The sequence below is a fragment of the Lonchura striata genome, chromosome 15, assembly GCF_050655825.1.
Source record: "Lonchura striata isolate lonStrDom1 chromosome 15, ASM5065582v1, whole genome shotgun sequence".
Lineage (NCBI taxonomy): Eukaryota > Metazoa > Chordata > Aves > Passeriformes > Estrildidae > Lonchura > Lonchura striata.
Window position 1 is genome coordinate 2,087,202 of NC_140717.1, and position 15,899 is coordinate 2,103,100.

Sequence of the window (15,899 nt, forward strand, 5' to 3'; positions counted from 1 at the left end):
TGTTGCCCTGATAGACCCAAAGGAGCCCTACAAACTGACATCAGCAACCTGGACTGGTGAATTTTCTTTCACAGGGAAAATGGCCAAAGGTTGTGCACAGGAGCCCCAAGAACAGGGCTGGTCTCTGACTGCAAAGAATCCTTATATCGAAGGATGGATCGCAGACCAAAATTGTCCGCTCCTCAAATTTTTGCTGCCCAGATAGACCCAAGGGAGACCTACAAACTGACATCAGCAACCTGGACTGGTGAATTTTCTGTTCCAGGGAAAATGGCCAAAGGATGTGCTCAGGGGCCCCTGGCCCTGCGCTGGGGCCTGAATGCAAAGAATCTTTAAATTGAAGGATGGATCGCAGACCAAAGTTGTCCCCACATCAAACTTGTGCTGCCCTGATAGACCCAAGGGAGCTCTACAAACAGACATCAGCAACCTGGACTGGTGAATTTTCTTTACCAGGGAAAATGGCCAAAGGATGTGCCCAGTGGGCCCTGGCACTGGCCTGGGGCATGACTGCAAAGAATCCCTATATCGAAGGATGTATTACAGACCAATATTGTCCGCTCCTTAAAGTTGTGCTGCCCTGAGAGACACAAGGGAGCCCTACAAACTGACATCAGCAACCTGGACTGGTGAGTTTTCTTTCCCAGGGAAAATGGCCAAAGGATGTGCCCAGGGGCCCCTAGCCCTTGGCTCGGACCTGACTGCAAAGAATCCATATATCGAAGGATGGACCCCAGACTGAAGTTGTCCCCTCCTCAAAGTTGTGCTGCCCTGATAGACCCAAGGGAGCCCTACAAACTGACATCAGCAACCTGGACTGGTGAGTTTTCTTTCCCAGGGAAAATGGCCAAAGGATGCGATCAGTGGCCCTTGGACCTGGTCTGGGACTTGACTGCAAAGAATCCTTATATCGAAGGATGGATCGCAGACCAAAGTTGTCCCCTCCTCAAATTTCTGCTTCCCTGATAGACCCAAGGGAGCCCTACAAACTGACATCAGGAATCTGGACTGGTGAATTTTCTTTCCCAGGGAAAATGGCCAAAGGATGTGCCCAGGGGCACCAAGCACAGGGCTGTGACCTGACTGCAAAGAATCCTTTTATCGAAATTTGGACCCCAAACTGAAGTTGTCCCCTCCTCAAAGTTGTGCTGCCCTGATAGACCCAAGGGAGCCCTACAAACTGACATCAGCAACCTGGACTGGTGACTTTTCTTTCCCAGGGAAAATGGCCAAAGGTTGTGCCCAGGGGCTCGTGGCCGTGGGCTCGGGCCTGACTGTAAATAATCCCTATATCGAAGGATGGATCGCAGACCAAAGTTGTCCCCACATCAAACTTGTGCTGACCTGATAAACTTAAGGGAGCCCTACAAACTGACATCAGGAACCTGGACTGGTGAGTTTTCTTTCCCAGGGAAAATGGCCAAAGGATGTGCGCAGTGGCCCCTGGACCTTGTCTGGGGCCTGACTGCAAAGAATCCTTATATCGAAGGATGGATCGCAGACCAAAGTTGTCCCCTCCTCAAATTTCTGCTTCCCTGATAGACCCAAGGGAGCCCTACAAACTGACATCAGCAACCTGGAATGGTGAGTTTTCTTTCCCATGGAAAATGGCCAAAGGATGTGCCCAGGGGCCCCTGGCCCTGGGCTCGGGCCTGACTGTAAAGAATCTTTATATCGAAGGATGGATCACAGACCAAAATTGTCCCCACCTCAAAATTTTGCTGCTCTTATAGACCCAAGGGAGCCCTACAAACTGACATCAGCAACCTGGACTGGTGAGTGTTCTTTCCCAGGGAAAATGGCCAAAGGATGTGCCCAGGGGCCCCTGGCCCTGGGCTGGGGCCTGATTGTAAAGAATCCTTATATCGAAGGATGGATCGCAGACCGAAGTTGTCCCCATCTCATACTTGTGCTGCCCTGATAGACCCAAGGGAGCCCTACAAACTGACATCAGCAACCTGGACTGGTGAGTTTTCTTTCCCAGGGAAAATGGCCAAAGGATGTGCCCAGGAGCCCCAAGAACAGGGCTGGTCTCTGACTGCAAAGAATCCATATATCGAAGGATGGATCGCAGACCAAAATTGTCCGCTCCTCAAATTTTTGCTGCCCAGATAGACCCAAGGGAGACCTACAAACTGACATCAGCAACCTGGACTGGTGAATTTTCTGTTCCAGGGAAAATGGCCAAAGGATGTGCTCAGGGGCCCCTGGCACTGGGCTGGGGCCTGATTGTAAAGAATCCCTATATCGAAGGATGGATCGCAGACCAAAGTTGTCCCCACCTCAAACTTGTGCTGCCCTGATAGACCCAAGGGAGCTCTACAAACTGACATCAGCAACCTGGACTGGTGAGTTTTCTTTCCCAGGGAAAATGGCCAAAGGATGTGCCCAGGGGCCCCTGGCACTGGGCTCGAACCTGACTGCTAAGAATCCTTATATCGAAGGATGGACCCCAGACTGAAGTTGTCCCCTCCTCAAAGTTGTGCTGCCCTGATAGACCCAAGGGAGCCCTACAAACTGACATCAGCAACCTGGAATGGTGTCTTTTCTTTCCCAGGGAAAATGGCCAAAGCATGTGCCCAGGGGCCCCTGGCACTGGGCTGGGCCTTCACTGAAAAAAAATCCTTATATCGAAGGATGGAACCCAGACCAAAGTTATCCCCTCCTCAAACTTGTGTTGCCCTGATAGACCCAAAGGAGCCCTACAAACTGACATCAGCAACCTGGACTGGTGAATTTTCTTTCCCAGGGAAAATGGCCAAAGGTTGTGCACAGGAGCCCCAAGAACAGGGCTGGTCTCTGACTGCAAAGAATCCATATATCGAAGGATGGATCGCAGACCAAAATTGTCCGCTCCTCAAATTTTTGCTGCCCAGATAGACCCAAGGGAGACCTACAAACTGACATCAGCAACCTGGACTGGTGAATTTTCTGTTCCAGGGAAAATGGAAAAAGGATGTGCTCAGGGGCCCCTGGCACTGGGCTGGGGCCTGATTGTAAAGAATCCCTATATCGAAGGATGGATCACAGACCGAAGTTGTCCCCTCCTCAAAGTTGTGCTGCCCTGATAGACCCAAGGGAGCCCTACAAACTGACATCAGCAACCTGGACTGGTGAATTTTCTGTTCCAGGGAAAATGGCCAAAGGATGTGCCCAGGGGCCCCTGGCACTGGGCTGGGGCCTGACTGCAAAGAATCCTTATATCGAATGATGGATCGCAGACCAAAGTTGTCCCCTCCTCAAACTTGTGTTCCCCTGATAGACCCAAGGGAGCCCTACAAACTGACATCAGGAACCTGGACTGGTGAATTTTCTTTCCCAGGGAAAATGGCCAAAGGTTGTGCCCAGGGGCTCGTGTCCCTGGGCTCGGGCCTGACTGTAAAGAATCCCTATATCGAAGGATGGATCGCAGACCAAAGTTGTCCCCACATCAAACTTGTGCTGACCTGATAGACCCAAGGGAGCCCTACAAACTGACATCAGGAACCTGGACTGGTGAGTTTTCTTTCCCAGGGAAAATGGCCAAAGGATGTGCCCAGGGGCCCTTGGCACTGGGCTCGGAGCTGAATGCAAAAAATCCATATATCGAAGGATGGAACCCAGACCGAAGTTGTCCCCTTCCGAAATTTTTGCTGCCCAGATAGACCCAAGGGAGACCTACAAACTGACATCAGCAACCTGGACTGGTGAATTTTCTGTTCCAGGGAAAATGGCCAAAGGATGTGCCCAGGGGCCCCTGGCACTGGGCTGGGGCCTGACTGCAAAGAATCCTTATATCGAATGATGGATCGCAGACCAAAGTTGTCCCCTCCTCAAACTTCTGTTCCCCTGATAGACCCAAGGGAGCCCTACAAACTGACATCAGGAACCTGGACTGGTGAATTTTCTTTCCCAGGGAAAATGGCCAAAGGTTGTGCCCAGGGGCTCGTGTCCCTGGGCTCGGGCCTGACTGTAAAGAATCCCTATATCGAAGGATGGATCGCAGACCAAAGTTGTCCCCACATCAAACTTGTGCTGACCTGATAGACCCAAGGGAGCCCTACAAACTGACATCAGGAACCTGGACTGGTGAGTTTTCTTTCCCAGGGAAAATAGCCAAAGGATGTTCCCAGGGGCCCTTGGCACTGGGCTCGGAGCTGAATGCAAAAAATCCATATATCGAAGGATGGAACCCAGACCGAAGTTGTCCCCTTCCGAAATTTTTGCTGCCCAGATAGACCCAAGGGAGACCTACAAACTGACATCAGCAACCTGGACTGGTGAATTTTCTGTTCCAGTGAAAATGGCCAAAGGATGTGCTCAGGGGCCCCTGGCCCTGCGCTGGGGCCTGAATGCAAAGAATCTTTAAATTGAAGGATGGATCGCAGACCAAAGTTGTCCCCACATCAAACTTGTGCTGCCCTGATAGACCCAAGGGAGCTCTACAAACAGACATCAGCAACCTGGACTGGTGAATTTTCTTTACCAGGGAAAATGGCCAAAGGATGTGCCCAGTGGGCCCTGGCACTGGCCTGGGGCATGACTGCAAAGAATCCCTATATCGAAGGATGTATTACAGAACAATGTTGTCCGCTCCTTAAAGTTGTGCTGCCCTGGGAGGCCCAAGGGAGCCCTACAAACTGACATCAGCAACCTGGACTGGTGAGTTTTCTTTCCCAGGGAAAATGGCCAAAGGATGTGCCCAGGGGCCCCTAGCCCTTGGCTCGGACCTGACTGCAAAGAATCCATATATCGAAGGATGGACCCCAGACTGAAGTTGTCCCCTCCTCAAAGTTGTGCTGCCCTGATAGACCCAAGGGAGCCCTACAAACTGACATCAGCAACCTGGACTGGTGAGTTTTCTTTCCCAGGGAAAATGGCCAAAGGATGCGATCAGTGGCCCTTGGACCTGGTCTGGGACTTGACTGCAAAGAATCCTTATATCGAAGGATGGATCGCAGACCAAAGTTGTCCCCTCCTCAAATTTCTGCTTCCCTGATAGACCCAAGGGAGCCCTACAAACTGACATCAGGAATCTGGACTGGTGAATTTTCTTTCCCAGGGAAAATGGCCAAAGGATGTGCCCAGGGGCACCAAGCACAGGGCTGTGACCTGACTGCAAAGAATCCTTTTATCGAAATTTGGACCCCAAACTGAAGTTGTCCCCTCCTCAAAGTTGTGCTGCCCTGATAGACCCAAGGGAGCCCTACAAACTGACATCAGCAACCTGGACTGGTGACTTTTCTTTCCCAGGGAAAATGGCCAAAGGTTGTGCCCAGGGGCTCGTGGCCGTGGGCTCGGGCCTGACTGTAAATAATCCCTATATCGAAGGATGGATCGCAGACCAAAGTTGTCCCCACATCAAACTTGTGCTGACCTGATAAACCCAAGGGAGCCCTACAAACTGACATCAGGAACCTGGACTGGTGAGTTTTCTTTCCCAGGGAAAATGGCCAAAGGATGTGCGCAGTGGTCCCTGGACCTTGTCTGGGGCCTGACTGCAAAGAATCCTTATATCGAAGGATGGATCGCAGACCAAAGTTGTCCCCTCCTCAAATTTCTGCTTCCCTGATAGACCCAAGGGAGCCCTACAAACTGACATCAGCAACCTGGAATGGTGAGTTTTCTTTCCCATGGAAAATGGCCAAAGGATGTGCCCAGGGGCCCCTGGCCCTGGGCTCGGGCCTGACTGTAAAGAATCTTTATATCGAAGGATGGATCACAGACCAAAGTTGTCCCCACCTCAAAATTTTGCTGCTCTTATAGACCCAAGGGAGCCCTACAAACTGACATCAGCAACCTGGACTGGTGAGTGTTCTTTCCCAGGGAAAATGGCCAAAGGATGTGCCCAGGGGCCCCTGGCCCTGGGCTGGGGCCTGATTGCAAAGAATCCTTATATCGAAGGGTGGATCGCAGACCGAAGTTGTCCCCATCTCATACTTGTGCTGCCCTGATAGACCCAAGGGAGCCCTACAAACTGACATCAGCAACCTGGACTGGTGAGTTTTCTTTCCCAGGGAAAATGGCCAAAGGATGTGCCCAGGAGCCCCAAGAACAGGGCTGGTCTCTGACTGCAAAGAATCCATATATCGAAGGATGGATCGCAGACCAAAATTGTCCGCTCCTCAAATTTTTGCTGCCCAGATAGACCCAAGGGAGACCTACAAACTGACATCAGCAACCTGGACTGGTGAGTTTTCTGTTCCAGGGAAAATGGCCAAAGGATGTGCTCAGGGGCCCCTGGCACTGGGCTGGGGCCTGATTGTAAAGAATCCCTATATCGAAGGATGGATCGCAGACCAAAGTTGTCCCCACCTCAAACTTGTGCTACCCTGATAGACCCAAGGGAGCTCTACAAACTGACATCAGCAACCTGGACTGGTGAGTTTTCTTTCCCAGGGAAAATGGCCAAAGGATGTTCCCAGGGGCCCCTGGCACTGGGCTCGAACCTGACTGCTAAGAATCCTTATATCGAAGGATGGACCCCAGACTGAAGTTGTCCCCTCCTCAAAGTTGTGCTGCCCTGATAGACCCAAGGGAGCCCTACAAACTGACATCAGCAACCTGGAATGGTGACTTTTCTTTCCCAGGGAAAATGGCCAAAGCATGTGCCCAGGGGCCCCTGGCACTGGGCTGGGCCTTCACTGAAAAAAAATCCTTATATCGAAGGATGGAACCCAGACCAAAGTTATCCCCTCCTCAAACTTGTGTTGCCCTGATAGACCCAAAGGAGCCCTACAAACTGACATCAGCAACCTGGACTGGTGAATTTTCTTTCCCAGGGAAAATGGCCAAAGGTTGTGCACAGGAGCCCCAAGAACAGGGCTGGTCTCTGACTGCAAAGAATCCATATATCGAAGGATGGATCGCAGACCAAAGTTGTCCGCTCCTCAAATTTTTGCTGCCCAGATAGACCCAAGGGAGACCTACAAACTGACATCAGCAACCTGGACTGGTGAATTTTCTGTTCCAGGGAAAATGGCCAAAGGATGTGCTCAGGGGCCCCTGGCACTGGGCTGGGGCCTGATTGTAAAGAATCCCTATATCGAAGGATGGATCGCAGACCAAAGTTGTCCCCACCTCAAACTTGTGCTGCCCTGATAGACCCAAGGGAGTTCTACAAACTGACATCAGCAACCTGGACTGGTGAGTTTTCTTTCCCAGGGAAAATGGCCAAAGGATGTGCCCAGGGGCCCCTGGCACTGGGCTCGAACCGGACTGCTAAGAATCCTTATATCGAAGGATGGACCCCAGACTGAAGTTGTCCCCTCCTCAAAGTTGTGCTGCCCTGATAGACCCAAGGGAGCCCTACAAACTGACATCAGCAACCTGGAATGGTGACTTTTCTTTCCCAGGGAAAATGGCCAAAGGTTGTGCCCAGGGGCCCCTGGCACTGGGCTGGGCCTTCACTGAAAAAAAATCCTTATATCGAAGGATGGAACCCAGACCAAAGTTATCCCCTCCTCAAACTTGTGTTGCCCTGATAGACCCAAAGGAGCCCTACAAACTGACATCAGCAACCTGGACTGGTGAATTTTCTTTCCCAGGGAAAATGGCCAAAGGTTGTGCACAGGGGCTCGTGGCCCTGGGCTCGGTCCTGACTGTAAAGAATCCCTATATATAAGGATGGATCGCAGACCAAAGTTATCCCCACATCAAACTTGTGCTGACCTGATAGACCCAAGGGAGCCCTACAAACTGACATCAGGAACCTGGACTGGTGAGTTTTCTTTCCCAGGGAAAATGGCCAAAGGATGTGCCCAGGGGCCCCTGGCACTGGGCTGGGGCTTCACTGCAAAATATCCTTGTATCGAAGGATGGAACCCAGACCTAAGTAGTCCCCTCCTCAAACTTGTGTTGCCCTGATAGATCCAAAGGAGCCCTAAAAATTGACATCAGGAACCTGGACTGGTGAGTTTTCTTTCCCAGGGAAAATGGCCAAAGGATGTGCCCAGGGGCCCCTGGCACTGGGCTCGAACCTGACTGTAAAGAATCCCAATATCGAAGGATGGAACCCAGACATATGTTGTCCCCTCCTCAAACTTGTGTTCCCCTGATAGATCCAAAGGAGCCCTAAAAATTGACATCAGCAACCTGGACTGGTGAATTTTCTGTACCAGAGCAAATGGCCAAAGGATGTGCTCAGGGGCCCCTGGCCCTGGGCTGGGGCCTGAATGCAAAGAATCCCTATATTTAAGGATGGATCGCAGACCAAAATTGTCCGCTCCTCAAACTTGTGCTGCCCTGATAGACCCAAGGGAGCCCTACAAACTGACATCAGCAACCTGGACTGGTGAATTTTCTTTCCCAGGGAAAATGGCCAAAGGATGTTCCCAGGGGCCCCTGGCACTGGGCTCGAACCTGAACTGCTAAGAATCCTTATATCGAAGGATGGACCCCAGACTGAAGTTGTCCCCTCCTCAAAGTTGTGCTGCCCTGAGAGACCCAAGGGAGCCCTACAAACTGACATCAGCAACCTGGACTGGTGAGTTTTCTTTCCCAGGGAAAATGGCCAAAGGTTGTGCCCAGGGGCCCCTGGCACTGGGCTGGGCCTTCACTGAAAAAAATCCTTATATCTAAGGATGGAACCTAGACCGAAGTTGTCACTTGCTCAAACTTGTGTTGCCCTGATAGAACCAAAGGAGCCCTACAAACTGACATCAGCAACCTGGACTGGTGAATTTTCTTTCCCAGGGAAAATGGCCAAAGGTTGTGCCCAGGGGCTCGTTGCACTGGGCTCGGACCTGACTGCTAAGAATCCTTATATCGAAGAATGGATCACAGACCGAAGTTGTCCCCTCCTCAAAGTTGTGCTGCCCTGAGAGACCCAAGGGACCCCTACAAACTGACATCAGCAACCTGGACTGGTGACTTTTCTTTCCCAGGGAAAATGGCCAAAGGTTGTGCCCAGGGGCCCCTGGCAATGGGCTGGGGCTTCACAGCAAAAAATTTTTATATCGAAGAATGGAACCCAGACCGAAGTTGTCCCCTCCTCAAACTTGTGTCCCTGATAGACCCAAGGGAGCCCTACAAGCTGACATCAGCAACCTGGACTGGTGAGTTTTCTTTCCCAAGTAAAATGGCCAAAGGATGTGCCCAGTGGGCCCTGGACCTGGTCTGGGGCCTGACTGCAAAGAATCCTTATATCGAAGGATGGATCGCAGACCAAAGTTGTCCCCTCCTCAAATTTCTGCTTCCCTGATAGACCCAAGGGAGCCCTACAAACTGACATCAGCAACCTGGACTGGTGACTTTTCTTTCCCAGTGAAAATGGCCAAAGCATGTGCCCAGGGGCCCTTGGCACTGGACTCGGACCTGAATGCAAAAAATCCAAATATCGGAGGATGGAACCCAGACCGATGTTGTCCCCTCCTCAAAGTTGTGGTGCCCTGATAGACCCAAGGGAGCCATACAAACTGACATCAGGAACCTGGACTGGTGAATTTTCAATCCCAGGGAAAATGGCCAAAGGATGTGCCCAGGGGCCCCAAGCACAGGGCTGGGACCTGACTGCAAAGAATCCTTTTATCAAAATTTGGACCCCAAACTGAAGTTGTCCCCTACTCAAAGTTGTGCTACCCTGATAGACCCAAGGGAGCCCTACAAACTGACATCAGCAGCCTGGACTGGTGAATTTTCTTTCCCAGGGAAAATGGCCAAAGGTTGTGCCCAGGGGCTCGTGGCCCTGGGCTCGGGCCTGACTGTAAAGAATCCCTATATCGAAGGATGGATCGCAGACCAAAGTTGTCCCCACATCAAACTTGTGCTGACCTGATAGACCCAAGGGAGCCCTACAAACTGACATCAGCAACCTGGACTGGTGAGTTTTCTTTCCCAGGGAAAATGGCCAAAGGATGTGCCCAGGAGCCCCAAGAACAGGGCTGGTCTCTGACTGCAAAGAATCCATATATCGAAGGATGGATCGCAGACCAAAATTGTCCGCTCCTCAAACTTGTGCTGCCCTGATAGACCTAAGGGAGACCTACAAACTGACATCAGCAACCTGGACTGGTGAATTTTCTGTTCAAGGGAAAATGGCCAAAGGATGTGCTCAGGGGCCCCTGGCCCTGGGCTGGGGTCTGAATGCAAAGAATCCCTATATCAAAGGATGGATCGCAGACCAAAGTTGTCCCCACCTCAAAGTTGTGCTTCCCTGATAGACCCAAGGGAGCCCTACAAACTGACATCAGCAACCTGGACTGGTGAATTTTCTTTCCCAGGGAAAATGGCCAAAGGATGTGCCCAGGAGCCCCAAGAACAGGGCTGGTCTCTGACTGCAAAGAATCCATATATCGAAGGATGGATCGCAGACCAAAATTGTCCGCTCCTCAAATTTTTGCTGCCCAGATAGACCCAAGGGAGACCTACAAACTGACATCAGCAACCTGGACTGGTGAGTTTTCTGTTCCAGGGAAAATGGCCAAAGGATGTGCCCAAGTGCCACTGGCACTGGGCTGGGGCCTGAATGCAAAGAATCTCTATATCGAAGGATGGATCGCAGACCAAAGTTGTCCCCACATCAAACTTGTGCTGCCCTGATAGACCCAAGGGAGCTCTACAAACTGACATCAGCAACCTGGACTGGTGAATTTTCTTTCCCAGGGAAAATGGCCAAAGGATGTGCCCAGTGGGCCCTGGCACTGGGCTGGGACATGACTGCAAAGAATCCCTATATCGAAGGATGGATCAGAGACCAAAGTTGTCCCCTCCTCAAAGTTGTTCTGCTCTGAGAGACCCAAGGGAGCCCTACAAACTGACATCAGCAACCTGGACTGGTGAGTTTTCTTTCCCAGGGAAAATGGCCAAAGGATGTGCCCAGGAGCCCCTGGCACTGGGCTCGGACCTGACTGCTAAGAATCCTTATATTGAAGGATGGACCTCAGACTGAAGTTGTCCCCTCCTCAAAGTTGTGCTGCCCTGAGAGACCCAAGGGAGCCCTACAAACTGACATCAGCAACCTGGACTGGTGAGTTTTCCTTCCCAGGGAAAATGGCCAAAGGTTGTGCCCAGGGGCCCCTGGCACTGGGCTGGGGCTTCACTGCAAAAAATCCTTATATCGAAGGATGGAACCCAGACCGATGTTGTCCCCTCCTCAAACTTGTGTTGCCCTGATAGACCCAAAGGAGCCCTACAAACTGACATCAGCAACCTGGACTGGTGAGTTTTCTTTCCCAGGGAAAATGGCCAAAGCATGTGCCCAGGGGCCCTTGGTACTGGACTCGGACCTGAATGCAAAAAATCCATATGTCGAAGGCTGGAACCCAGACCGAAGTTGTCCCCTTCCGAAATTTTTGCTGCCCAGATAGACCCAAGGGAGACCTACAAACTGACATCAGCAACCTGGACTGGTGAATTTTCTGTTCCAGGGAAAATGGCCAAAGGATGTGCTCAGGGGCCCCTGGCCCTGGGCTGGGGCCTGAATGCAAAGAATCCCTATATTGAAGGATGGATCGCAGACCAAAGTTGTCCCCACCTCAAACTTGTGCTGCCCTGATAAACCCAAGGGAGCTCTACAAACAGACATCAGCAACCTGGACTGGTGAATTTTCTTTCCCAGGGAAAATGGCCAAATGTTGTGCCCAGTGGGCCCTGGCACTGGGCTGGGGCATGACTGCAAAGAATCCCTATATCGAAGGATGGATCGCAGACCAAAGTTGTCCCCTCCTCAAAGTTGTGCTGCCCTGAGAGACCCAAGGGAGCCCTACAAACTGACATCAGCAACCTGGACTGGTGAGTTTTCTTTCCCAGGGAAAATGGCCAAAGGACGTGCCCAGGGGACCCTGGCCCTTGGCTCGGACCTGACTGCTAAGAATCCTTATATCGAAGGATGGACCCCAGACTGAAGTTGTCCCCTCCTCAAAGTTGTGCTGCCCTGAGAGACCCAAGGGAGCCCTACAAACTGACATCAGGAATCTGGACTGGTGAATTTTCTTTCCCAGGGAAACTGGCCAAAGGATGTGCCCAGGGGCACCAAGCACAGGGCTGTGACCTGACTGCAAAGAATCCTTATATCGAAATTTGGACCCCAAACTGAAGTTCTCCCCTCCTCAAAGTTGTGCTGCCCTGATAGACCCAAGGGAGCTCTACAAACTGACATCAGCAACCTGGACTGGTGACTTTTCTTTCCCAGGGAAAATGGCCAAAGGATGTGCCCAGGGGCCCCAAGCACAGGGCTGGGACCTGACTGCAAAGAATCCTTTTATCGAAATTTGGACCCCAAACTGAAGTTCTCCCCTCCACAAAGTTGTGCTACCCTGATAGACCCAAGGGAGCCCTACAAACTGACATCAGCAGCCTGGACTGGTGAATTTTCTTTCCCAGGGAAAATGGCCAAAGGTTGTGCCCAGGGGCTCGTGGCCCTGGGCTCGGGCCTGACTGTAAAGAATCCTTATATCGAAGGATGGATCGCAGACCAAAGTTGTCCCCACATCAAACTTGTGCTGACCTGATAGACCCAAGGCAGCCCTACAAACTGACATCAGCAACCTGGACTGGTGAGTTTTCTTTCCCAGGGAAAATGGCCAAAGGTTGTGCCCAGGGGCCCTTGGCACTGGGCTCGGACCTGAATGCAAAAAATCCATATATCGAAGGATTGAACCCAGACCGAAGTTGTCCCCTCCTGAAAGTTTTGCTGCCCTGATAGACCCAAGGGAGCCCTACAAACTGACATCAGGAACCTGGAATGGTGAGTTTTCTTTCCCAGGGAAAATGGCCAAAGGTTGTGCCCAGGGGCCCCTGGCAATGGGCTGGGGCTTCACAGCAAATAATTCTTATATCAAAGGATGGAACCCAGACCGAAGTTGTCCCCTCCTCAAACATGTGTCCCTGATAGACCCAAGGGAGCCCTACAAGCTGACATCAGCAACCTGGACTGGTGAGTTTTCTTTCCCAGGGAAAATGGCCAAAGGATGTGCCCAGTGGGCCCTGGACCTGGTCTGGGGCCTGACTGCAAAGAATCCTTATATCGAAGGATGGATCGCAGACCAAAGTTGTCCCCTCCTCAAATTTCTGCTTCCCTGATAGACCCAAGGGAGCCCTACAAACTGACATCAGCAACCTGGACTGGTGACTTTTCTTTCCCAGGGAAAATGGCCAAAGGATGTGCCCAGGGGCCCCTGACCCCGGGCTGGGGCCTGACTGCAAAGAATCCATATATCGAAGAATGGATCACAGACCGAAGTTGTCCCCTCCTCAAAGTTGTGCTGCCCTGATAGACCCAAGGGAGCCCTACAAACTGACATCAGCAACCTGGACTGGTGAGTTTTCTTTCCCAGGGAAAATGGCCAAAGGATGTGCCCAGGGGCCCCTGGCACTGGGCTGGGGCCTGACTGCAAAGCATCCTTATATCGAATGATGGATCGCAGACCGAAGTTGCCCCCTCCTCAAACTTGTTCTGCCCTGATAGACCCAAGGGAGCCCTACAAACTGACATCAGGAACCTGGACTGCAGAGTTTTCTTTCCCAGGGAAAATGGCCAAAGGATGTGCCCAGGGGCCCTTGAAACTGGGCTCGTAGCTGAATTCAAAAAATCCATATATCGAAGGATGGAACCCAGACCGAAGTTGTCCCCTTCCGAAATTTTTGCTGCCCAGATAGACCCAAGGGAAACCTACAAACTGACATCAGCAACCTGGACTGGTGAATTTTCTGTTCCAGGGAAAATGGCCAAAGGATGTGCTCAGGGGCCCCTGGCCCTGGGCTGGGGCCTGAATGCAAAGAATCCCTAAATTGAAGAATGGATCGCAGACCAAAGTTGTCTCGACCTCAAAGTTGTGCTGCCCTGATAGACCCAAGGGAGCTCTACAAACAGACATCAGGAACCTGGACTGGTGAATTTTCTTTACCAGGGAAAATGGCCAAAGGATGTGCCCAGTGGGCCCTGGCACTTGCCTGGGGCATGACTGCAAAGAATCCCTATATCGAAGGATGGATCGCAGACCAAAGTTGTCCCCTCCTCAAATTTCTTCTTCCCTGATAGACCCAAGGGAGCCCTACAAACTGACATCAGCAACCTGGAATGGTGAGTTTTCTTTCCCAGGGAAAATGGCCAAAGGTTGTGCCCAGGGGCCCCTGGCCCTGGGCTCGGGCCTGACTGTAAAGAATCTCTATATCGAAGGATGGATCACAGACCAAAATTGTCCCCACCTCAAAATTTTGCTGCTCTTATAGACCCAAGGGAGCCCTACAAACTGACATCAGCAACCTGGACTGGTGAGTGTTCTTTCCCAGGGAAAATGGCCAAAGGTTGTGCCCAGGGGCCCCTGGCCCTGGGCTGGGGCCTGAATGCAAAGAATCCTTATATCGAAGGATGGATTGCAGACGGAAGTTGTCCCCATCTCATACTTGAGCTGCCCTGATAGACCCAAGGGAGCCCTAAATACTTACATCAGCAACCTGGACTGGTGAGTTTTCTTTCCCAGGGAAAATGGCCAAAGGATATGCCCAGGAGCCCCAAGAACAGGGCTGGTCTCTGACTGCAAAGAATCCATATATCGGAGGATGGATCGCAGACCAAAATTGTCCGCTCCTCAAATTTTTGCTGCCCTGATAGACCCAAGGGAGACCTACAAACTGACATCAGCAACCTGGACTGGTGAATTTTCTGTTCCAGGGAAAATGGCCAAAGGATGGGCTCAGGCGCCCCTGGCACTGGGCTGGGGCCTGACTGTAAAGAATCCCTATATCGAAGGATGGATCACAGACCAAAGTTGTCCCCACCTCAAACTTGTGCTGCCCTGATAGACCCAAGGGAGCTCCACAAACTGACATCAGCAACCTGGACTGGTGAATTTTCTGTTCCAGGTAAAATGGCCAAAGGATGTGCTCAGGGGCCCCTGGCCCTGGTCTGGGGCCTGAATGCAAATTATCCCTATATCGAAGGATGGATCGCAGACCAAAGTTGTCCCCTCCTCAAAGTTGTGCTGCCCTGATAGACCCAAGGGAGCCCTACAAACTGACATCAGCAACCTGGACTGGTGAGTTTTCTTTCCCAGGGAAAATGGCCAAAGGATGTGCCCAGGGGCCCCTGGCACTGGGCTCGAACCTGACTGCTAAGAATCCTTATATCGAAGGATGGACCCCAGACTGAAGTTGTCCAATCCTCAAAGTTGTGCTGCCCTGATAGACCCAAGGGAGCCCTACAAACTGACATAAGCAACCTGGACTGGTGAGTTTTCTTTCCCAGGGAAAATGGCCAAAGTTTGTGCCCAGGAGCCCCTGGCACTGGGCTGGGGCTTCACTGATAAAAAATCCTTATATCGAAGGATGGAACCCAGACCGAAGTTGTCCCCTCCTCAAACTTGTGTTGCCCTGATAGACCCAAAGGAGCCCTACAAACTGACATCAGCAACCTGGACTGGTGAATTTTCTTTCCCAGGGAAAATGGCCAAAGGTTGTGCCCAGGGGCTCGTGGCCCTGGGCTCGGACCTGACTGTAAAGAATCCCTATATCGAAGGATGGATCGCAGACCAAAGTTGCCCCCACATCAAAATTGTGCTGACCCGATAGACCCAAGGGAGCCCTACAAACTGACATCAGCAACCTGGACTGGTGAGTTTTCTTTCCCAGGGAAAATGGCCAAAGGATGTGCCCAGGGGCCCCTGGCACTGGGCTGGGGCTTCACTGCAAAATATCCTTATATCGAAGGATGGACCCCAGACTGAAGTTGTCCCCTCCTCAAACTTGTGTTCCCCTGATAGATCCAAAGGAGCCCTAAAAATTGACATCAGCAACCTGGACTGGTGAATTTTCTGTTCCAGGGAAAATGGCCAAAGGATGGGCTCAGGCGCCCCTGGCACTGGGCTGGGGCCTGACTGTAAAGAATCCCTATATCGAAGGATGGATCACAGACCAAAGTTGTCCCCACCTCAAACGTGTGCTGCCCTGATAGACCCAAGGGAGCCCTACAAACTGACATCAGC